General features: G+C 38.2%; 2 long non-coding RNA genes across 2 annotated transcripts; both read right to left on the minus strand.

The window, feature by feature from the left end:
* Positions 1-5,017: 5,017 nt before the first annotated feature.
* LOC141914260 (uncharacterized) lies at positions 5,018-18,543 on the minus strand. Its single transcript, XR_012620745.1, has 3 exons — positions 18,279-18,543; positions 17,524-18,199; positions 5,018-5,157 (listed from the first exon to the last, which is right to left on the minus strand). It is a non-coding gene; the product is annotated as an uncharacterized LOC141914260 (long non-coding RNA).
* A 293-nt stretch (positions 18,544-18,836) lies between these two features.
* Positions 18,837-19,167, minus strand: LOC141914314 (uncharacterized). Its single transcript, XR_012620767.1, has 3 exons — positions 19,123-19,167; positions 18,964-19,040; positions 18,837-18,874 (listed from the first exon to the last, which is right to left on the minus strand). It is a non-coding gene; the product is annotated as an uncharacterized LOC141914314 (long non-coding RNA).
* Positions 19,168-26,165: the final 6,998 nt, after the last annotated feature.

Raw genomic sequence — 26,165 nt, forward strand, 5'->3', positions numbered from 1 at the left:
TAGTGTTCAAGATATGTTCTTAGTTTTTACAGTGTGGGATGAAATGTAGTAACAAATGATATATATAGTACATGGGCTATATATCACAAACGTCACTCTCGTCTCGACCTACATTGATCAGAGGTAAACAATAACACGCGCTCTCCTGGCCTGGCCCTGACGTCAGTCAACTCGACGATATGCATCTATTTTTCATCCATCGGGAATAGTCAACCTGGCGGCTTTTTCCTTTCGGATGAGACATGTGTCGTGAGATCTGTCTCTTATACCTTTTTAATTTTATGCCATGGGCATTATTTTGGGTCTTCGTGGGCCTAAATTTAGCGAAATTGAGTCATTAACCGTGGATTTTTGCAATGAGAGATCCTTGCACTAGCCTTTTTTGTAGATAATAGATGATAAATAATAAATAATTTATAAATAAGATAGATTATGGTTTTTGAGACCATTTATTTAACCCTTTTTTGAATGAGGTGTACAATTTCAATTATTGTGATAAAAACTTCACGTGCAATATGTAAATATGTATATAAATTATACAGTAGTTATTGTTTCTTAAATAATAATTTTCTACATTATTCAATACAAGACTTATCACTGTCGTGGGGGGTGGCGTTTGGACGAAGTAGGATCCACTTTCTTGAGGCCAGGTCAAAAAATCTTATTCTTTATGAAGTGGCGAATGTCGGGGTGTCTTTAGACACATAGATGGGGGCAAGATACTGCGCCAGGACGAGGAGATCGTGCAGGGAGGCACTCGATATGTTACACCGTGAGGACCTGAGGAAAAGATGCGCCGGAGCTCGGGTGACAGTGAGGTTCCGACATCGAGTCAAGGGCCCTGACTCGATAGACCCCATGGTGGACACCTGGCCTGTCTGGTCCGTGTAATTGGGTCAATAGTTAAGACTTACCTCTGACACTCGCTTCCTTCTCCCCTATTCCTTTTTACGAACTATAAACTTTTTGTCTCTGAAGCTGTCCATCCCTTCGGCGGAAAATTTCTGAGGATTTCCCCTTTATAGTTCCACTTCCCGGGACTACAGGACCAAGGCGGACCCTGTAGCCACGCTTATTGAGGAGACCTGACGATCACGACACCTATCGGTCGCTACCAGAGGATGACACTAAATCGCGGGCGCGTACCGGCTACATAGAAAAAAAGATACAGCACACGAAAAGTAAACGGCGCCTTGAAGGGAAACATATGTCATGGTTAAGTTAACTTTGAATGACGGGACGGTGTCTCAAGATCACATTTCTGCATTACAGGGATTATTCAGACAACATCCATTTCACGTATCTAGAAGCAGTACATATTTATAGCAAGCATGCTATGTGCAAAAAGAATAAGACTCAGATATTACGAGGGTGATGCAGCTAATCATATATCATCGGGGTATTAAGACATGATACAGAACATACCGATGGCCACAGTAGACAAGTTCCAGCCAGTAGTAAAAAGTTGGATGATAAACATTGATAAATGACACAATATCCACAAGTGTAACCACAAAATCCAATACCGCAGTAAACGACAATGTTGAGTATGTAACCTGAAGAACCTATATACTGGGAATTAACACCAATAAAACGTTTCCAGAACATTCTAAATTACTCTATTCTCTCGACGTATCGGAGTGAGACACATGGACAACTACAGTAGAACTGGCGTAAGTCGGACGGCTTTAAATAGGAAAATCGGCCGAATCCGAAGACCCGATTTTTTTCAGTTCATTTTCCTATTAGTTTATTAACACGAACGTTTTCGAGACCATATCCCCTCATCAGGTGAAATACAAGTGAATCAAATGATTAAACTACAGTTTTATATACAACATAAGTTACAAAATTAAAAGTGCTAAATTCTAAGGTAATTACAAACCAAGTATTTAATTACAAGCTAATTATTTGGATACATTTAAGATAAAGGATGAGCCGTTTTGGAATAATTGTTGATTTAGAGTGGGTCGTTGCTCTTTAATAACCAGGACCTCCCTTATTTTACAGTCGAGATCAGATGAACGTTTGTCTAGAATTTTGAATATGTTGTCACTGAATTCCTGATGTGACAAATTGCGAGATGTTGTCCAATCGCAGGAGTCTTTTCAAAGAGAAAAAATTCTTAATTTTGGTCGTAGTGAATGCACATTTCTGGTTAATTTCAAAATTCCTTTTAAATAGATATTTTAATTTTTCGGGCAAATAGGATTGACGGGTTACCAATATACGGTAAGGAGATGAATATATCAATTCCATCTTCATCGACAGGTTTCGGTTTAGGTTCGGAGCTATCTTGATTTCACAAATCTATTGATACATTGATCGATGATATGGATAGGAAACGCATTAGATATAAACAGATTTTTCAAGTAATTAATTTCATCTGAAAAGATGGTCCAGTCACTGCAAATATTGTAAGCACGAAAAAGCATGGTATTTATGAGTCCTATTTTCCATTTGCACGGGCACATGGCGTTGAAATTCTTAACAAGCCCAATGTTGGAAGTTGGAATGGATGTTGGAAAATAGTCTGTAAGTGGATTCATTTCGAAATTTGCCGAAAATATCGTCAACGTAGGTATGATGTCGGTTTGTAATTAGTTTTGGAGAGGAGCAAGTTTTCAAAATGGGCAAGACAAAAGTTGGCTAAGGTTAGACCTAAGGGGCTGCCAATGGTGACCCCCATCAACTTGCTTGAAAATCCGATTATTGCACATGAACAAACCCGAAGTTGCGATTTTCGGTAATTCTTCGAATATAGCCTGATCATATGAAGGTTTAGAGTTGGAAGCATATACATAATCGGAGACTATATCTATGGTTTCTTTCAATGGAACATTAGTGAATAGTGACTCCGAATCAAAACTTATTAGGATATCAGAAGGTTTAAAAACGAATTGTTTCAGTTTTTAAGAAACTCCCATGTGCTATTTAGCATGAATTTAGACGGTATATGCGGTTTAATGATTTTATCAAGATATTTAGCCAGGTTATATTCAGCAGTGTCAATCATTGAGACAACGGGTCGAAATATAAAATTATCTTTATGAACTTTGCACATACCGTATAATTTGCCTGGTTGGCTACCGCTTGGGTAGATAGAATCAAAATGTTTCTGAACTTACATACTGTTTCACATGTTTTCTCAGAAATTCACGGATTTTGGTTTCATTAGATATGACAAAATGATTTTTTCTAACATTTTTGATTTCAGTAAATTTACTTTTATCAAATACAATCTTATCTAATTTATCGAAATATTCATTAGAGTCCAAAATAACAATGTCGTTGCCTTTGTCAAACGTGCAGATCTTAATATCCTTGTTTTTTCGAAGTTTTACAATCGTACGGTAGAAATGTCGGTTCCAGGTCGAGCCACAGACGTAAGGAACACGTACCTGACCCATCTAGATAAAGTGAGCACCTGTTTAAATTGCCGATTTATTAGTGTATTTCGGGAAATGACTGAAATGATGATAATCAGTAGCATATTATAACTTGTGAACATATTACCTCATACACAAATCAGTTAATGCTGCACGCTGCAGTACAGCCCATTCGATGTGTTGTTATTCCAGGGAGATTAATGTTAAATTTTTTCTACTATGAATTATGATTTGTTTAAAAGACCAGTGCCAATATGAAAGGTCAACATGTGCTGAAGAGAACTGTGAAATAAAATTTCGGATTGGCCCACTACTTTTCCCGTAATTTGCTAATTACTTTACCTATAAATCCGAATAGAATCGACTAAATCCACGCCCACCACTAAAAACTTACATACATGAATATTAACATGGCTTACTATAGGTTAGTATCTAACTGAAAAGTATATGGTTATAGCTTGGGTCTGTCTATTTGGTCTGCTAGGTCAACTTTTACGATTTTTGGGTACCAAAAACCGACTGACCTATATCATGTATACACATTTTTGTAAAATGGAGTAACTACTTGAAGATGACCATATACTCTGCTATTAGGTTGATATGTTAGCCATCGTTTTCCGTTATATGTTTATTCATATCATTAATGATGGGCGTAGATTTTAGGTTTCAGTAAAAGATTTGTGACGTATGCTAAAAATAGTACAGCAGTGTAACACTGCTAGGAAGGATGACGTCAATCACTATACACATAGCGCTTGCTGTACACATGTGATGCGTATAGTTCAGACAGAATAAAAGTTCACAAGACAATTATATTTGTTGTATTACCTACAACTTTAAATTTGATACAACTACTACGCATTAAAGGAATTATTTACAGTATCTTGCATAAGTAAATTAATAATATATGAGATTTCTTAGAAATTATAATCGCTATGATTGAACGGCAATGAGATACAGGAATGGATTTTGTTTACGAATTAGCCATTTTTATCCTTCTACAGACCTTTAGAATATTTTCACTCAATAATATTGATGTAACTATTTGTATTTGTCCAAAATATTTGTTATATCCTGTAAACAAAACTCCATTCAAAATATAAAACTCCGAAATTAAAAACCAGGGAAAATTGAAACTGTTGCGAGTTGGTCGGCAACAGCTTTTTGGCGGGAAATACAACTAACATAAACCACAAACAAATGTGTTTTTAGATTTAATGTTCTCTGACTTAGGCTTTGCGTTAAAAACATGGTACATGCTCGATCATGGATTACTGTAATTTTGTCAAAGTTTTAGCAGCAAGAGTGACATAAGACAAACATTTTCTCCATTCACGTGAGTAAAAACCTCGTCATAACTCGCATTTGACAGCCGGTGAAAGATACAATCTATATAACAATATCACGAAAGATTTACGAAATTTGAAATTCAAGGATTCTAATACTTTTGCGAGAGAAATAAAACGGATCGAACTTGTGCTCAAGGACAGACAGTACTGGCTTCATAAAAATCAAAACGGTGAAAAAGAAGAATTTTTACAGTATTTCTCTCATGAATGCTGGGTCAAGCTTCCGCAAAATATAAAGGAATCCCATACTCTTAAGGGATGTATTACTTGCAAGTCTCGTGACGGTCATATTAGTTGTCTCCATGTCAGCAAAAAAGACAAAGGACTATCATCTGCTTCCACTGTGTGTAGAGAGGTTCTCAAAGAAATTACCAATGCGAAACCGCCCCGTAACAAACAGAAAACGGCCGCAAGAAAGGCTGCAAAAAGAATCATCGAATTAGTAAAGCCCATTTTTGAGAAATCGTATGAAGAGCCAATTGAAGATGCTATCAAGGTAATTTCATTTCTTCAATATTTCAATATTTAATTGTTTATATCCATTTTACTGAGTTACATATACCGTAAACAAAACCATCCAACAAATTTTTGTCTATTGCATTGCATCCTGATAGGTCTATATGCCTGGGCTGGTGCAACGCCTATTTCGTTAGTAAAAAAAATACGCACCCGAATTTCAGAATTGCTGCAATAATGTTTATTATACAGCACGTTAATCCTATTATCAACCGCAGTCGCTTTAGTTCAAGTAGACTCCCGAGTGCAAATAGTTTTCACTTAAAAGCTACATCTTTCTTTTTAACTTATTTCCGGCGGGAAAGTCCATTTTGTTCACTATGGGCTGATAAAATGAAATTTATACACTCTACAGCGCTCACTTCTAAATAATCGGGCAATGCATTGCAAAGTTTGGAGTTCTGCATACATGTATAATCTTAATTGCAACACTTCTCGATATCACAGAAGAGTTAATGTATTGAAACTGTTCGGTTCTATTACAGCTTATCACGATGAGACGATATGAATTGAAAGATATGTATCGGATTTATAATCTTCAATTTCAAACTGTATGTTAATCAATATTCGAATTCCATTTATTTACAGGCGGTTTATCAGAAATCAAACTCCACTAATGAAACAATGAAAAACGCTAGAAGGAGAATACGTGACCAGTTAATTAAAGATGACGACAATCGATTATTAGCAATCGGAGATTCTTTCGCTCACCATGACCGTCGTGTTAAGGCAACATATTTTGAGAAAATGTCCACTGCAGCAAATCGTGTTGCTCAAAGTATAATCTCCGAGGAAAGCGGTACTCAAGCAAAAAAGAATCCGGTTGGTTGTCTCGACGCCTACAATTTTGAAAGAACAGATTTTCTGTCTGAAATACGTACATTGGAGGAAAATACACATATAAACTGGTCGGAGATGGCAAGAAAATATAATGTTACTGGAAACGATGGTAAAATAAGTAAAAAAGGGGGTCAGATCTTAAAGGAATATGCGAAATTGCAAGGAATAAATGTCGACAAATTCAATACTAATGTCGTGATATCAGGAAGAGATATCCCAAAGCGTGTGAGACGCTGCAAAAAGCGTCTTTATGGTCACATCACCTTACCATGTGAGCGCAGCGCAAAGGAACTATCAAACGAAATAAAAGGAAAAATTGAAAGTGGGGAAATCAATCTGGGTGAACTTGTAGCACCGAAGGAATTCGAAAAAGAAATAATCAATTCGAATGGAGAACTCGAAGTACAGAAAGTAATTGTGTATGGTCGAAAAAGGGCGCTAGAAAATATTCGACAGGATGCACTAGACCGTCACGAGAAATTAGGAATTCTGCGGGACTTTGACGAAAATATGTCTAACCAAGAATTGAAATCATATCTAAGTACAATCGGTGAATCTCGAAGCGCAAATTGCTGTGTCGATTCTCTTCGTCACTGTGTTCGCGATTTCCATCGGACCCGACACATGAAACTTTGGCATGACCACAGTAGTATTGCTGGACATTCACATTTCATGGTTATGATTCAGTTTATATATGATCGCGCTGTTTATTTGACGGATGAAGAATATCGTATTAAATATCCAAAAAGAAGATCTATCAATATCCAAAAAGTCGTCGAAATACCCGAGATATATATAATCGGCCGATCTGGAGCTAGCGAGGCAGACCAATTGATATATATGGATACAAGATTAGAAGACTTGAAATCTCTTGGGTTACCTGTTATATCGAGTCAAGGTACACCGTATTATGACGTGATGCGATATTTTAGTGGTGATGGACCGGCACGCGCATTCGAAGCTGGAAATAATTCCGGCGGTCACTATCAGTGCCACTGTGGCGCGAATGCCAATTTACATGAAAATCTCGCGCACTGTTTTAGTAAATGTCATCGATCAATTGCGGAAAAACAAAACATTGTTACAAAAGGAATTATGTGGAAGAAATATGCTAACAAAATATAACCCTTTAGCAACTTAAAGGTCGATGACATCAGAGGAGAACTTTAAAATTGATATTTCGGAGCTTAAATTGAAAGCCGACTTACAGCAAGCACTATCCGAAGAACTTTCCGGCGTAAAGCGAGTCCCAAGTGTCCTGTTCAATTCACCAACTGCTTCCCTGGATGATTTGAATTCCAATAATTACGAAATCGTCGAAATCGAAACTCTACATGATATCGCAAATATGTCCAAGTTAATCATGGAAGAACTACCGGAACATATAGAAAACCAGGAAATCAAACGAAAAATGAAATGTCTCCACGACCAGTTATTAGCAGGAAAGACACAGATTAAAGGGAGTGATGCCCGATTACAACTTGTACGATTGTGCAATCACTGTGAAAGATGGGAAAAAGAAGGGTTGATATCAACAGATATTTTAAGAGTTGTATCTTCACTTGCAGAAATCAGTGATATAGCCTACAGCCCGGAAAGTGAACGTTCGCAAAAGCTCATCCTTCGATTATATAATCTGACATTCGAGTTCGGATTTCTTTGTGAAAAAGTAATCGGTATCCCGTCAACAAAAAAGACAACAAAACGTCGCTTCTATGGATCATATTTCCATTCGATTACCGCTCATATGGCTGATGTCTTCCGTTTGATTCCGCTAAGTTCCCTATTAGCTGAAAATGAAGAAAGGACATTTGGAGACTGCAAGCGTATTTCTGCTACAACGGGCCTAAAAAGACCCGGTTACGTTATCGGTAATATTTTTCTTCGCCATCAAGCTGAGCGACAGAATTGCTATAAACGAGATACGCTAGCTATTCAGGTGTCACGAATCAGCAAGGAGACCAAAGTTCTCTCTTCATTCGGAAAAAATACAATTATTACGTGGGACATGCTGTGTAAGAGACGATCTCTAGTTCAAGCACATTTTCGACGGATTTCTGATTATTTGGTACTCGGTGAAAACACATGGTGGAAAGTATGCGACAAAGGAATAGAGTGGATGGATGGAAACGATGAAAACAACCAGCGAATCTCTCCAAGGCAATTTCATTTTCGGTCATCCTCAAGAAAGGAGTGTGAGTTACATGTCAGAAAATGCTGGGATGATTGTCTGGACTTGTTGTGTAAACAGAAAATACGTCTCCCAATGATCAAAGTTAAGATGTCTGATGACGAAATCGTAGAAACTGACTTGATTAACGATATGCCTTGCTGTGAGTATTGCCGTTTCCCCATAATTTTATATTTCAATGTATCCAATATCAATACGCTTATTTACTTTTCAGCACAAAATCCGAATGAAGACGTAGAATTTAACTGCATTACGGAGGTATCTGACATCTCGTCACCTGATATCTCGTTTCTACGTCACCAAGAATCCGAAACAGTTGAGAGAAATGAAGAAATATGTGTACAAATTAAGGCAATAACCGGTGAGCTTATTAGTGAAAATGAAAAAGTCCTATTCAATATATTTATATTCGATTGGATTGCTAATTGCTGTGTTGCTATTCTAGGAGACGAAACCTTACTGATGGAGCCGAGAGAAATTAGTTTGATGACATCGCCACCAAATATAGTTAATTCTGACCTAGGTAGATTGCTTAATTGATATGATATTTCAAATTCAAAGATATATTTTTACATTTTCTTTTAACTTGACTGTTCTCAAAAAATATTTCTTCAGATATGTCCGGTATAGACAAAGTCGATGAATCGTCCGTATTTCCCGCAGATGAAACAACAATACAGATTATACAAAGTAAGTTACCAAATGTTATTACGCTATTATAATTGAATAGCCTAGACCATACATTGAAATTGATTATGAAAGTTTTGAGCGTGAATTCAATTAAAACGTGGATTTACAGGTGGAAGTAAACTTGAATTATCCCTCGAAAAACACTCATTAGAGAAGCAAAACCTTACAGGTGTGTATATCGTATGATTTAGATTACGGTCAGCTGCTTTTTTAGTCTAAAGATGACCATGTATGATATACATAATTTTTATTCACAGATTCTTCGGAGAACGATCTCAGTACAAATAGGAAAATATCTTCAATCACATGTAGCACACCGAAAAGTAAGCTTTTTAATCTTTTCAGAATTCATTTCAATGTGTCTAATTTCGATTTTTAAGTAATAAATAATCTAATTATTTTTTTCAGTCAATGCGGAGAAGAAAAAGGACACTGGCGATCTCGTGAGAGAGTTATTGGGTGAAACTCCCCTCGTCAATGAATTTCTACGGCTATGAAGGCAACGACATAAACGGAAAGAATTTCTTAATACTTTGGCGGTTGTTCAAACGAGGATTCTTGCGAAACGCAGAGATTTCAAAAACAAACTCTCAGAATGGGAAAAACAGTTTATCATAGAAAACGGCGGATCATTCCCATCAGTGCAAGAATATAAGAAATGTCAACTATATAAACATAAAACATATTGTGAAATATTACTAAAACACTGGGGTTGCTATTACTAAATTTGAATGCACATTTATAATCCGAAAATATTTATATTGATGTCTCATTTATAATGATGTATTGTTGAAAATTTATTCATACGATGTTCATCGAATGATTCGTGAAATATATAGTATTCTAAATCTGTTTTTGAAACTCGCGGTTACTCCAAGTGTAGTTTTGTATATGCGCATGTATACTTCTGAGTTTTATGACTCGTTGGAATTTCTTATCAGTTCTGTAAACAGGTCACACGTGTACGTCTAGATTTTCACAATTCACAATTCACCGTAGCATCCTGGAAATGACCGACATTTTCCAAGCGCAGGGTTTTGTATCCACGAAATTATGTGACTCATGCTCGGTTTCACTGAAAATTTTTCATGTAGCATTAACTGATTTGTGTAGAAAAAGTATGACATGATATTCTATTAATTGTAATTGTACGTGTGCCCTTTAAGCAAGTAGAATCAACATCGCGGATTGAATGCTTCATTGTAAAGGAGACATGCTGATGATTCCATTTTAAAAACAAACTTCACTATCTTTAAGTTCCAAACTTTGATTTTTTTTTCATTCCAGAAATTATATAACTATGCCTTTAAAGTTCCAATAAATCGACCCTCTAAACCTTCGACCTTAATTATATATGACTCATCAACGATATTCGAGATATATCAACAACTTAGAAATTATGTACTCGTGATACAAAGGAATTCCGTTGGTAGTAATTAGTTGCAAAACTGTTCCGATTCGACATTTTTGGCCTCTTTTTTTACTAAAACACCCTAAATCGATTCGGCGCTATGGTTTTAGTTACAGCGCATCATCGAATACATCGGAAAACCAACCGATGACCTCTCGTAACATCTCTATTACCTTTTGACAGCCGGACATTTTCATTCGTTCCAGGTTCTTTATTCTCTAGATGGCGCGAGTATACGATATTCCTCTGCCCAGACGTATTTACATAACCATGTCTCGCCTGAGATAAGCGATAGCTAACCTGACCTCAGTCACTAGGCTAATCGAGACGTCTGCGTGTGCCGATTTCAGTAGTTTCACAATTGCTATGCAACGACAGTAACCATTGGATTAGAATACATATGAATAGATTTCACATTTTGAATCGGCAGCCGGGATCCAGTAGCCGGCTGCCGGTTCCCGGTTCCCGATTCGGCTCCCGATTGAAAATGATTTTGAATTGGGAGCCGGGAACCAGTAGCCGGTTCCCGGTTCAGTAACGCAATTGGCTGTGTGAAGAACTAGCAACATATTACAAATCATGCAGTACAATCTTTCTCGTATCAGACCGATGATGCTCACATCGCAGTATTCTCCACTATTACATTCCCCATAATTGAGGTCATCCGCGTCTCTGAAGGCAGACAAAATGAAATTAGGTCACCGGCGCCTCTGTAGTCAACGAGCAACAGCTGACGCTCACATCGCGCAAATGTTTGTTTTCATCATCGCGCGCAGTGACGTCACGCGGAAAGTCCAAACTTAAATGGTACAAAAGTCTACCTAAACTTAATCGTATCGGCACGAAATCTATTCGTAAACACAGATCAGACCATCCTCTTTCAATCCATACCACTTGACGCGTAATCGAAGGCACACGAACGGAGATTACGCGCTACAAAGTTAATACGCTATGGCTTAGCCGCTTATAGTATAGACTATAGTTGCATAGAAACTGTGTGTATTAAAATCACACGCGTGGTGTTAATTCAGACGTCTCGATTAGCCTGGTGGCCGAGGTCAGGTTGCACTCATTTCAGCAGACATAGAACAAAATCTTAAAATTAAATGATATCAATTTTTGGCAAAGTGGACAGTTTATGTATCTTTATACGAATAACCAACTATCTGATGTTTTCAAAAATTTCTTCCCTCCATTTGTGACTATGCAACGTACTAGATTTGATAGCAACAGAAATATAAGATATGAACAGTTTAAATCGAACTTAAAAAAATCTTCTATAAAAGTAAATGGACCCAAAATTATGAATAGTTTATCACTTCATTTAAAAACCCTGCCATCCATCAAAAGCTTTAAAACACATTTAAAGGACAAATTGCTTTCTTCCTATTAGATACATACAGATTTTTTGATGACCCGCATTAAATTTTTTATGAATTTTGCAGTAAGTTACTTTTCAGATAGTACATTTTTGTATGTGTGAGAGAGTGCATGGAAGTATGAATGAATCTTTTTTCTTTTTCTAATGTAACACTTTTTTGGGGGTGGTATATCCTACAAGCTATGCTTTTTTATATCTTCCGCTCTGATAAATTATGTCAATTTATACTGAATTTGTGCAAAAACATGATAATTTATAAATTTTATATTATTTGTTATAGATTGCTATAATTTTCAGAAAATAAATAAATAATAAAATATCCTGACAATGTGTTGAATTCGTTAAAACCTCACTTTGAACGCAAAAGATCACTAGAAATGTAAAAAAAACTACCAAAAATCACAAATTTAGCGATGACGCTCGAAGCAGCTAACGGAAGTAATGACTGGTGCCGGATGTCATCACTTTGTTGTTGAGTTCAAGACTCTAAGGTGAATTTATTGCAAGCTACACTGATAAATATGAAATGATATTATGAAATAAAATTGATTTTTGAGGGACTACACTCGTAGATTCATAATAAAAATATGAAAAGTACCAGGACTCGAACCAACAATCAAAATTGGGCCGTCAAGTGCTGCCACCATGCGATACCTCGCAACCAGTCTTCACATCTTCAGCCGTTGCAAAATGTTTTTTGATAATTTTAGGACACTTATAGTGATTTCTAGCCTTTGCAGTGAGGTTTTATTATATCCAACGTAACGGTAGGTTATCATATTTAAAGGATTACGCATGACGATTTATAGTAAGTAGAATATCGCTGATTGAAAACTTGAAGCGAGAGATTTTCATTGCAAATGAACTAGAGCATGGCGGATTTAGGTTCCAATTTCCGGATCTGACTAGCGCCATCAAACGATTTATTCAAGAACTTGAATTTGTCGATATCCATTATTCATACTTAATTTGTGCAAAAACATGATAATTTATAAATTGTATATTATTTGTTATAAATTGCTATAATTTTCAGAAAATAAATGAATAATAATTCTAGTGGGCAACGGGTAAACCACATGAGGATCTCATGAGACTTTACAGGGCCCTTGGGACTCTAGTTTAAATATTCATTCCCTTCGATATTTGCGTTATGCGCTCTACATTAGCTTTCCTAGTCGGTGACAGCTCAAAAACCAGATAAGTGTTTTTCCAAAACCTTTTCGGATACCCAAATATACGAATAGATTTATCATCGAATTAATAGCGTGTAATAACTGTTTGGAATGATATGGCCGATACCAAGTCCTGCTACCGTCTTCCGGCAAAAGCGCTGGCAAAAACGTGTTTATTACACTCATTATGTATTCAACCATAAATATTATGTTTAAAACTAGTATTGTAATTGTTATTTGTCGGCCTTGTTTACTATCGGTAGAATTCGATTTATCATCACCGTCGATTTCTCGAAGTTTCCGCCGCATACGAGCCGCATCCTGCACCAATAAATACATATGAGCGTTACACGCTAAAACAATGATACCTGGGATAAATAAAAGTATACCTTTAGCAAATAAAAAGTCGTAATACATGGCATATTGTTTGTTTAGAAGGAGTAAATTTCTAAGATAAACATATGCGCATGGATGGTTGGGCTCCACTGCGTAAGTCTCCTTGTCCCATAACGTCGGTATCTCGAAGATAAAAGTGAGAATCCAAATGGATATCGAAACACGTAACGCATTTTGAATTGTACATATCTGTATGGCAGAAAGAGGAAACCTAATCGCTATATAGCGGTCAATACTTAATGCGAAAAGTAGCCACGGACTTGTAGTCATAGTCATCTGAAATATGGAATCAATGTAGAGATAAAGGCGACGAAAATACTGTTGATAAATGCCATTATATCGAACATATTCGAACGGATAATCCTCAGAAAGAATCAGCAAACCACGCCCAAACATTCCCGCAGTTAGACAATTTACCATATCGGCAATAGCTAGAACTTCCAAATACAGAATACTGCTTCCTCGAATTTTCATCAGGCGGAGAACTATGAAGGCGAGACAGTTGGCGATTCCACCAATGATGTAAAGAATCGCACAAATCATTGTCATTATGGTAGCGTACGTGTACGTACCTTCAGCACCGTCACATGATTTACCACAACATATGACCGTTTCATTTACCATCGCGGTGTATCGTCGTTTTCTTCACGTCAAGAAATATGAATTCGGAACGATGCCGCACATGAGTTACGTTCTCTACATCTCACTACTATCAATTGCTTTGCATTGCTTTGTGAACGTTAAGCGTATAATTCTCTTCGCTCGACGTCTATTGGCACCCATTCCTAGTTTGTAATCACCCTCACACCTAGAGGTGTTATTTTATATGCCAATACTCATGCTCAGCAAAACAGCGTATTTCAAAAACAGCGCGCATTCATATAGATACGGTACTAAAGTTTGAAATACCATTCATCTGTATGCGCTCTGTACAGCTCATGAAAGCTTTGAGAAAACTTACAAATTCAAATTCGAGATGAGAGAATACAGTGAGGGTCAGTCATAATCTATTGTCTCCTCCCCAGTAGAAAATCTAAATCTCATAAATACAAGGGAATATCACCATATCCCCTAAAAACCGCTTAATTCTTAGTTGTAGGATTCTATACTGATAGGTTTTAACAGTAAACAAAATGATAAACTGGTTCGCAGTTTTCTAACGGTCCAAGCACCAAACTTGCATAATCAAGTATTACCGAAATGCATCTTTTCTTTGGTTCGTTTAATGGCCCCATGTTTCTGCAATGTTGGAGAGCCGTTTCCTTTTGTGGCGAATTATTCCATGTGCGGGGAATGGTAAATTTGAACATTGGCCCTAAAAAAAATTTGCGTTAGGGCCTTTGAGTCCAGGCTATGAATAAACTTATGGTAGTGTAGTAGAAGCATCAGTTGCGAAAATTCACACAGATAGTCCATAATTTACGGGTGAAACCCTAGAGATATGTATGAATAATCCAGTTTACGATATAGTTATCGGCAACATAATTGGGGCTTGGAGGTTAGCTGAACCAAATCCAAATTGGGTTCCAAGTCAAGGGATTAATGGATGTGGATTGGCAGTTAAAAGATCTCAAACGAAAACAATGAATTTAAAACCAATGAGGATGGCTCAAACATATATTAGCGATTTGAATTTCTGCAGCGGATTTTCATACAGAAATATTCGCGAATTTCTCGTCCCAGTAAAATATATAAAATGTAGAAATTTACCACAAAGTTGCAAACATGGAATTGTGTAAAAATATCAGAACAGAGAGACCATTGCATCATCGGCCGCCGTGAAACCTCATTTCATCAGATCTTAGGGATGGAATATCATATAAAATCCAATCAAAACTTATTTGAGATTTGATATGTCGGTCTTATAATTCTATCAGATTTTGCCATCGTCAATGGTCCAGTCCAAGAAGTAAAGACGACGGGATAGGAAATTGACTGCAGAATACGAGTGGTATTGTGACTCGATGCTTTGAAACTAATGGAAGAATAAGACTACTACTATAGTCAGCAGGTGAACGTCACAGTTGAGAGTAGTTTTTTATCAGTCATGGGATTTCCTTTCAATGAAAACAGCGCTATTAATTGAACTCGGAATCGACGCCGCGAAGCACAATAGATTACACAATTACTAGACGCCACGATCATTCTGACTATATTTTGAATTTGGTTCAACATTGTTGATATCGAACCTTTTACAATTTTCCCATTTAGAGTTGAAATAAGATTCATTACTGCTGCTCTGAGACCAAATTCCTTCTTCAGTAAGTAGAAACATGACATAAGAACTAACACTACGATCGCTGCTGCTGCTGCTGCTGCTGCTGCTGCTGCTGCTGCTGCTGCTGCTGCTGCTGCTGCTGCTGCTGCTGCTGCTGCTGCTGCTGCTGCTGCTGCTGCTGCTGCTGCTGCTGCTGCTGCTGCTGCTGCTGCTGCTGCTGCTGCTGCTGCTGCTGCTGCTGCTGCTGCTGCTGCTGCTGCTGCTGCTGCTGCTGCTGCTGCTGCTGCTGCTGCTGCTGCTGCTGCTGCTGCTGCTGCTGCTGCTGCTGCTGCTGTTCTGCTAGAAGTTTGATTAGTTGTAGACATATTTTTTTCTCGCTGCTCCAGCGCTTCTTAACGTAAAGATCAATCTGATAGTAATTAGAATCACTATCACTGCCGGGATGACAGTAAATATTGGAGCCCGGACAAAAAAGCCCTATAATTTCAGATATCTTTTTTACCAAATGGTGTCAACTTCTGAGTCCATCGCTCGTGTCCAGTGCACGGGTAAATGGACCTACGAGCATTGAAATAATTTCTCGACTCATCAACAACGGTAACTGCAACCACGAAAATGATTTAGGCATAACTTCTCGTAGATGTGATGATTCTTACAGCTTTCAGGGGCCAACAAACTACGATATATGTGTCAATAGCTATTAGTAGTGTAATTAGATCACTGATACATGAAAACAAAAGTCGAATGTGTTGAGTGCATGAATATGCGCTTCATAACTTGGTTGATTTCGGCTGTCATACCCAGTATGAGTGTGTGATTGTAGAGCCGATATTGAAAGTCAAATACCATATAAGACAAACAAATAGACGTATCCGCAATAGCCAAACATCTCAAATAAAATATGCTGGTGTTGTTAGAACGTTGTTTGCTGAGAATTATAAAAGACAGTAAATTTGCTCCGAAGCCAAAGATGGCAATGCAGACTATAACATACGTCGTGATCTGTAGATACAGATTCACGTGAAACGGTTTTTAATCAGCGTGATGAATATATTTACACCGCGAATGCGGTTCAAACCTTGCCATTCTCAGTGGTGGTCGTCAGGTCTGATCCATTGAGAATCTCGGCGCCAACAAACGATACATTTTCTAAAGCCATCATTTCAGTTCGCACACAACGCACGGTCGCTAGTTGGTAATAACTGCGAAACAACGCTGCAGAAAGTCAAATGCGCCCCAATTCCGATTACTTGATATTCAAATATATGTACTGCAGTTATTGACGTCTAACTGCCGTTTGGTAAACTCGATCAAATTCGTTATGTTTTGTTTACTGAATGTTTTCATCAAGCACTATAGTAAGTTGAAACGTGAATTCGAAAAAAAAATTAATTCGTATTTGTGTATGTGTGTGATGTGAGAGAATAATAAGCAATAAAAAAGAAGAAAACCATCGATTTGTTGAAGATGAATTTTGAGTCCGCGTAGTAATTTATGTAGCTGTAGGTATGTATGTAATTTACAGAATATCACAATGCACTGTATACATTGAATACCGGTTCTATGTGTTAAAATGTGAATAAATCCTTGAAATCAATAGTTATTTTTGACTGAATTTCTAAAGCGGATTTTCAGACCGAAATACTCACAAATTTCTCGTCCCCGTAAAATTATATTATGTAAACATTTACTACATATTTACAAGCATGGAACTGAGTGCAAATGTCTAATAGGAAATCTCTCTGCTTCGGCAACACTGGTAACAACGACGTTATAGTATTTGGAAGTGTAAATATTGCAAAAAATGTTACATGTGAGTTCGTGTTTGTTTCATTTCGTGTATCCGCAGTCATTGGACTATCATTTCGTGTATCCGCAGTAACTGGAAGTTGACTGTAATGATGTGTTATACATGATTCTTGAAAGTGACATAAGCAAAGAATATATTTACGTATTGACTTTTAACGTACCCGAGTTTATGCCTATATCGAACTTTATTCTTCCATACGGATCAATCGATGACACTTGCTCCGTTCTTTTCTCAAGTAAACGCTTCGCATCACAATTGATTCGAACGTGCCAGAAGTGAATAATGAGTCGCAGCACGAACACGTGTTTTGCAGCACCCATCACGTCGAGAAAAAAATTTTCTTTTTTATCACAGAATTAATCTGTTCTTGCGATTCGCTATTTAGCCAACCACGTAACTGGCGCACATGGTTCATCCGTCTCAAAATATCTTTATCGACGCTGGTGTCAGTTTCGTGAAAACGATTGAAATTACGTAGGTATCCGTTGTACGAGTGATTGGATGGCCACCTGTATTATTTACATAATCATGGTTGACAACTGTTCATATTTCAAGTGTCTTAAATAGGGTATATCAATGTCTAGTTTCTTTGTTTTTGGCCGCTGTGATATTTTCCTCGGTTGGTTCTAACAGACGGCCTTCGTTAGGATGAAACATATTCGAAGTGCGTTGATTGCCGTGTTTTGCTACTATCCCAGCCAAGTCACTTATTACAACAGTCGGCTGGTGCTTCATGGAAAGTATCATGTGTACGTGATCCCTCGGCCCTTCTCCACGAAGTAACACCTTAATACCGTAGGCCACTCGATGTGGACATGTTACTGCAAGCCAACCACCTGACAATAAAAATAAAGTCATATTATTCGAACGAACTTTATATTTAAGTTCGGAGAAACAACGAACATTGATCCTTACCTGATGCTCCCCATAGTTTAACTAACTTGTCACAGTACTATTGTTACCATAGACCTTGCTTTAAAGCATTTTAAGCATACTCGTTTTCGATCCGGTCTCTTTTATTCCGATGCTTCTGCATGCTTTCTGAATGTCTTGTACTGTAATAATAGCGCTTATTCCATCTTGCCATTGTAGGTAAGAATTATTTAGTCATAATCTAGGTCTGTTAACTCCTAACCACAGTGTCGTACATCAAATGTAATATCTGTTCGGTGGTTATCGTCAATTCATTGTCTTCATCATTGTTGTCGTCTTGGACATGCAAACAGTTGTATTTTTTGTACTCTGTATTTACAGCGGTATCACTGCGCTTCTACTTTTACGATCCATGGCGCCCAGTTACTAAAGTTTGGGGCTACTATCTTGTTCGCCATGCAACCTAAAATATGTACAAACGATTGCTGTAGCCACTATTTGAGATGAATGTGGCTACCTTCTAATGTTGAAAATGCTACCTTTGCTTGATTGATTGATTATATCAGTTTCCACTTGCGATTAAAACGAATCAATATTTACATCATCCGTGCAGTCGTCTGTTGGCTCTAATTCTGAAGCTGCAGTAGAAAATAACGCGAATGAATGACGTCCGTTGGTAGAAACAAACATATTTGTCTGATCTGCTAAAACTTGATTTATGCCTCACCATTGAGCCTGTTGGTTGAGTTTTATGTTCGATGTTTCCTCTATGATTGACACCAAACGACCTACTGCTGTATGATTCTGAAATTATAAGACATGAAATTTCATGAACAATAGAATTAACAAAGTCATATTTGAACTTTACAGTGAGGTTGATACTTACTATCAAACCAGCTCGTAACCACAGACATAAACGAGTCGACAACAACAAACTGTCGTCGAAGATATGAATTCCCTCATCGTGCTCCTGATATCGAAACCAATGACCTCATTGACGACATTGCCGAACGTATACTTCAATATCTTAAAAAAACAGTGTCATTGAACATTATATGATTAGATAAGACAACATTTTAAATGCATGATTTTCGACTCAATTAAATAAATCCATTAAATAATTCAATCAAAATAACTTATGTGAATGGCAATAATATCGACAATTTCCCCGCGAAACGTAAATCTGTGTTCGTGCAGTTCACATCCACATTTATGGCAACGATTTTTGCGAAGTCTAATCTGCGTGATTTGGCTTGGGGATTGTACATGTCCCGGGATAACCGGGATTCGCTTGTAATTGCGTAAATAATGTGACAATTTGTCCAAAAGTTGACCCTGTGGCGGGTATGAATTGTCGATGGAATGGTCAGCGTCTTGGTGTCCAGATTATTGGATTTCACGTCGGTGAATGCCAGATTTGATTGCAATGAAAACCACTTTGCAATAGACTTGTGGATACAGCCTTTCCTGATGAGCATTTACAATTTAATTGTAATGCTTTCCGATCGAACGAAATGACACATCTACCATGCCGACTCCATGATCGTATTTCTTCGCAAAATATTGACATATGGATAAAGCGTTCACTTCTCATCCATACACTGATCAATGGAGCCTTTTTTGCAATGCCAACTGTGAACGCACTGGACAAGCATTTTTGCTATCTATTCCAATAATTTATCTATGTACAAGTGACTCTAAACTGTCGTTTTTTAACTGTGTATTTACATATGGAAGGGCGTGAGTACCACTTTTGACGTGTGGACTCTGGTATGCATTATTGCCACCTCGTGCAGACGCTTCTGATGCCGAGATGCACGTGTCGTTTTCGCAACTGAACATTGCAGGCGGCGATGCCCTTGCAATCACATGGATGGGGTATCCCGCTCCGTGCATAGAATTCGCGATCAAAAATATTCCCCGATTGGGGTCGACACATATCCCGGGGTTGTGTCTGTTGGAATCAATAATTGCAGGTGAATGCTGTGCCATATGCTTCTTTATATTTTTTCTATACCTAATGGTAGCATTGCAATGTGTAAATTTCACATTGTCCCATTTAGGGTTCGGCATTTCATTGACGGATACGACTGTTCTAAGCGCGGATTCGGTACTTCGTTGGATACGACTGCTGCAGAGCGTGGGTTCGGCATTTCATTGATGGATACGACTGTTTCTAAGCGCGGATTCGGTACTTCGTTGGATACGACTGCTGCAGAGCGTGGGTTCGGCATTTCATTGATGGATACGACTGTTTCTAAGCGCGGATTCGGTACTTCGTTGGATACGACTGCTGCAGAGCGCGGATTCGGTACTTCGTAGACGGATACGACGTCTGCAGAGCGCGGATTCGGTACTTCGTTGACGGATACGACTGCTGAAGAGCGCGGATTCGGTACTTCGTCGACGGATACGACTGCTGCAGAGCGCGGATTCGGTACTTCGTTGACGGATACGACTGTTTTATTACATACGACTAGATGTGTTTCGATATTTTCTCTCCGCGATATGATGGCCAAACACTCGGAGCAATGAAAATGGTCATGTCCACTTTGGTTTCGGCAACAAACATGATGGCATGCGAGTATAAGTATATCTAGCAAAAGCAAAAAAAAACAGAAAAAGAATAAAAAGCAATAATAATACATCGCTTTCATCGTTGGTAGCCTTATATTCAAGAAATGCATAGTTCAGTTTACCTCTGTACAAAAACGCTGATTTTCTATGGCATAGTAGATGGTTCTTTAATCACGACTTTTTTGCTGGCTTAAAGACGGTAGTTGGACGCGCTGGGCAGCTGTGTAGAGGTTGCTTCGGTAGCGACTCCAAATACGTATCAACAGACTTTATGATAGAGGCTTGCGGCTGCAGCGAGAATTACATTATTCATAATATTAGATAAATTCAACTTATTGTCACTGATTATATCTTTAGTTTCAATTTATTATGTATTTTTTATGATATAATAATCATTTAGTCTTAGAAAACAAAACAAATACTGCTAGAAAAATCGCAATCGCTCCTAAAATCACGCTGTCTTCTACATGGCGTTACAGGCCCCAAATGTTCTGCAGTCGCTATGGCGTGAAAGGACCCGAACGGTTTTCCGTACAAACAAATGAATAATTGTCACTCGTTATCGTAACTATTCAAAGATCTATCATTCTACATGGATTGTCAATCATTTAGACTTAGAAAAAAGGCAAATATTGTTTCAAAAAGCTCCTAAAATCACGCTGTCTTCTAGATGGCGTGTCAGGCCCCAAACGGTCTACAGAATAGCTTCAATTGAGACATGGCGTGAGAGGACCCGAACGTTTTCCGTACAAACAAATGAATAATTGTCACTAATTATCATGAATATTCAAAGATGTATCATTCTATATGGTTTGTCAATCATTTAGACTTAGAAAAAGGCAAATATTGTTTCAAGAAGCTCCTAAAACCACGCTGTCGTCTACATGGCGTGTCAGGCCCCAAACGTTCTGCAGCCAATATGGCGTGTCAAGCTTCAGTTGAAACATGGCGTGAGAGGAACCGATCGGTTTTCCGTACAAACGAAGGAATAATTGTCACTAATTATCATAAATATTCAAATATTTATCATTCTATATGGTTTGTCAATATTTAGACTTAGAAAAAAGGCAAATATTGTTTCAAGAAGCTCCTAAAAACCACGCTGTCGTCTACATGGCGTGTCAGGCCCCAAACGTTCTGCAGCCAATATGGCGTGTCAAGCTTCAATTGAAACATGGCGTGAGAAGACCTGGATTATTTTTCGTTCAATCAGTAGTACAATAATCATTATGTCTTAGAAATAGGTTTATAAATCGTTGTTTCTATTTTGTTCATATTTAAAAATATACAAAAATTGCTTTGGTAATAAGTAAAGAATAAATAGAAATTCATTACACATTGATATACCGGTACTTGAAATTATCTCATTCAGGTTTTACACGTCGTATCTGACTAAATAACGTGGTCCGTTCGACGCGAACATATATCTTCGTTCCGCGTGAATCATATATAGTCTGCATTTTGCTCGGGGCTTGTGACGCCCTTTACGGATGAAACTCCATGGCTGAAATACCCAATTCCTTTTCAGATCCAAGCTTCAGGGTCGAACTACACCCATAAAACTAATGACGACACCAGACGTATAATATTACAACGTACGTACATTTATTAAAGTTATGTGGCTGGGACTGACTGTGGTCAGTAAACATATATTGTTATAGGTACAGTTTATAGGGGTATGTCAAGTATAAACACTGAATGATTCACACTGAACAGACTGACTCAGTACACCATATAAACACTATACATACAATAACTATACAATAACTGGGTAACACAACTGGGTGACACGCCTTGTCAGATATGGCGTGACAAGCCCCAGGGCCTGTGACGCCATATTTAGCTGATTCTTAAGATTGACTACACTCAATTTTTCAGTCGGCGACGGACGTTTATCGTTGTTAGTGATGTAATATGTAAAAAATACAGGAAACCTATCCCAATTGGTTTTGTTCTACCGATCCATAGTACTGTAGCGTAATGGGGGAATGGGGGAATTATAAGCGGGCACGCAACGTCCGCTACGGTGTCGTAGCGCGACACAAAGTCTCCTCAGGGAAGCGGGTTTGCACGCTTCCGGTCTCGTGATTCCTCGAGTATCTCGTGGTAGCATGAACGGCGAGGGGGAAAGTGGACGTTGCTTCATAAGTTCGCTGATGTCGAACGGACTCTAGGAAAAAGTTGAAATCAGAAGAGTGGTTGGAAATGCCTCGGAGAAACGGACCAAAGCCAAAGAACGAAATTCAGAGATGTACGTATATCTCGATATGTCCACGATAGTGGCTTTAATTAATATCTTAATGTAAATAATGCAATTATAACTTTATGATGATTAGATTAACAATGATCAAATGAAATAGAGTGTTAATAACATACAGGGCTGGTGACACACAGTCAAAAGACACACGGTCTCGAGAGGACACACAGTCCCACAGCCTCAAAGTATGCCTGAACTTGCAAGATCTCCAATAAAACACGGAAATGAAGGATAATAAATCTTATTTCAATACTATACACCGAGTCACGTTATCTGATGAAAAAGGAAGCCATTAACCGAGGAGACTCCTTGAAAGTTCGACTAATTCTACTAGTATCTACAATATATCTACAGCGTGCGAAACGCGATCAATAGGATAAGATTTCGTCAAACATTTATACAAAGTGCCCTCGGACGGGACCGACGGCAAAACGCGATAATACGGGCGCGGGGAACTAATGATGTTCGACCACACGATTGGCTTCAATGTTTAATACACACAGTTAATAACGGCGCGCTCTGACGGAATCGAGGGCGAAAAGCGATAGGACGCTCTTATAATATACAACAATAAATTAGGCCAATCAAAACAGTAAATAGAAATAACAAGCGGGACCGGTTCAGGACACGGCGACTTGCCTTCCAACTCGTCGACCCATGCAATCTACTCCGGTCAGGTTGAGAGGGAAGACGAGAAGGACCGCGACACCGCCGGTCCTTCCCCTGTCTCGATAAAAAGGTAAAAGGGGAGAATCGAATCTCCGCGCGTGAATCAGAATTAATACCCCCATTAACCAACAATTAAAAACGTTAATTAACGAGCCGGGAAACGAGCGCGCCGACCGGCCCGGCAACGTGCACCGCAACCGGCCCGGAGTCAAGAAATTCCAACAATAGATACCGGAGACTCCCCTCGCGAGCGAAACCTAGCGGGGGAAGCCCGATAAATGATACATTTTGGCCGCGAACACAGAAGGTAGAAAGTTTCTTTTGTCCAATGGCGTATAGCGCCGCCGCGGTCGAAAATCGAACTAATCTGTCAAGTCGATAATTTTCTAAGTGAGAAGACGCCGCGTTCAGTTCGCGGTACACTGCTGTTCATCAAATTTGTTTTGAAGTTGAAGTTCACAGCGCGGCTCCCAGGAATTCCAGCGATAATTCCTCGTCGTCGTACAATTTAAGAAATTTAGAGGCAAAAAATTACCTACAGATGATCCAACTTCCATTAATAAAGGAAAGGAAAGTTAAAGCTCAACCTGCTGTACAGACTTTAGGCTACTACGACGTTGAAAGAATTATTTCGAGAAAGACAGAGGGCCGAAAGGTAACGTTAAGTTAAGAAGCATAGCCATACATTCGTTTAGCCCCCAACGAGACGTAAAATAGCGCACTACGCTGGTATATTCGGCTAAATGTCTTATTTAGGCCTATGGAATTAAGGTATGAGTGAAGTCACCCGCCTGCGAGGATGCCCTGGTTCCAAATGAAAATATTCGTAATTTTTCATTTATTATGTTCTAATATCCAGAAAATGAGCATAACGCACAAAACTATTAAGATACATTGATAAAACATTTTTAGATCAATATTTATTATGTAGATTGCCATTACGAGTTTGGATGGCACTGTTCATGTCTTAAAATTCACGGATTATAATTCGGTATGTGGCTGCCCTGACAGCTAACCGAGCCGACGCTAGCGCCATCTATCAAACATAAATTGAAGCTGTTGCCCAATTTTACAACAAATACTGCCACAAATCATTGGAAAGGTCTGTTGTGTTTAGTGTCAATAGAATTTTCATAGGCCCTATATTTATTAAGATGCCAAGTCTCAGATTCGACTGGCAGTGTTTATTGTTTTTGAAAGATTTGGAGAACAGAAGTTACAACCTGTCCTAGAAGGGAGGACTAGCCTACTTGTTTTACACATTTCTTCAAACTTCAAAATTTTCATACTGAGAGGAAATCAAGGGTGATGTTGATTTGTAATTGACACATAATTCTTGAATTAAGTATAGAACTCCTATGAATAAATACAGTATATAATAGCACATATTATTCGTATGCAGGCCTACTTGTCGGAGAAGGTTCTTCGGTTTGTTACTGTTGCCTATTTTGTGGCTGAAAATAATGAATAATGAAAAACCCTCATCAACTTTGAGGTGACTGTTTAGTGATACCACACGTTCTGCAGGCCATAAAAAATTACTTGATTCTCATCAGTTGTGATCAACATATCGGAGAGGGAGGTTTATATTTTGTATGAAATAATATTGATTTATGATGATTTTATATCCGTCATATTCATCTAAAAACGACTCTGTCACAATAGCAAGGCCCATTGAGGTTGCGATTTTTTTTAAACCAAAACCGCTTGTCACTGAACAGAAGTGGGTCAATGTTTGCTGAACTGAACTAGCTTTCAATAATCATTAAATGTGAACTAATTTGAGTGCTATGTCTCACTATTATCTTAAGTGTTTACAATTCGGAGTGGGCGCTGATAAGAATCAAATAATTTATTTCATAAGATCTAAATGTCATCAAGATGCTGAAGTACTGGTACAAACAAATTGTTGTATTTTTCAGGTTTTCTTTCTTGTCAAGTGGGAAACTTATAGTATAACTCATTGTTCCTGGGAGCCGTCTTCACATCTGCCACGTCATTTTATTGATAATTACGAGGAACCAAATATTGAACCCACACGAATTTCATTTTGGTCCGATCGTTTTTCTGAAGCTGTTAGAAGATTAGTCCTAACTGAAGGAGTAGTAAGGGCAAACATCGAATTTCCGCTGGATATTTATCGTTATGTTTTTTACGGAAAGGGAACTCTTCTTAAAAATGGATACTTGTCTCTTCAAAAACGCGACTTTGATAAGTTACAACTCGACGCTGCTTGGAATTATCGTATCAATAAACATGGGCAGGGACTCAGAATACTATTCCCTGTAGAATTAAAAGCAAAACTATGGTTTAGTCGAAGAATTTATTACGTAAATGAGAACAAAAATCTTGATTTTGGGAAGAATCACCCACTCGAGAAAATAATCGTCCTATGTGTAACTATTGCGTGCGATACGGCGACATTG

This window comes from Tubulanus polymorphus, chromosome 12 (assembly GCF_964204645.1).
Source record: "Tubulanus polymorphus chromosome 12, tnTubPoly1.2, whole genome shotgun sequence".
NCBI lineage: Eukaryota > Metazoa > Nemertea > Palaeonemertea > Tubulaniformes > Tubulanidae > Tubulanus > Tubulanus polymorphus.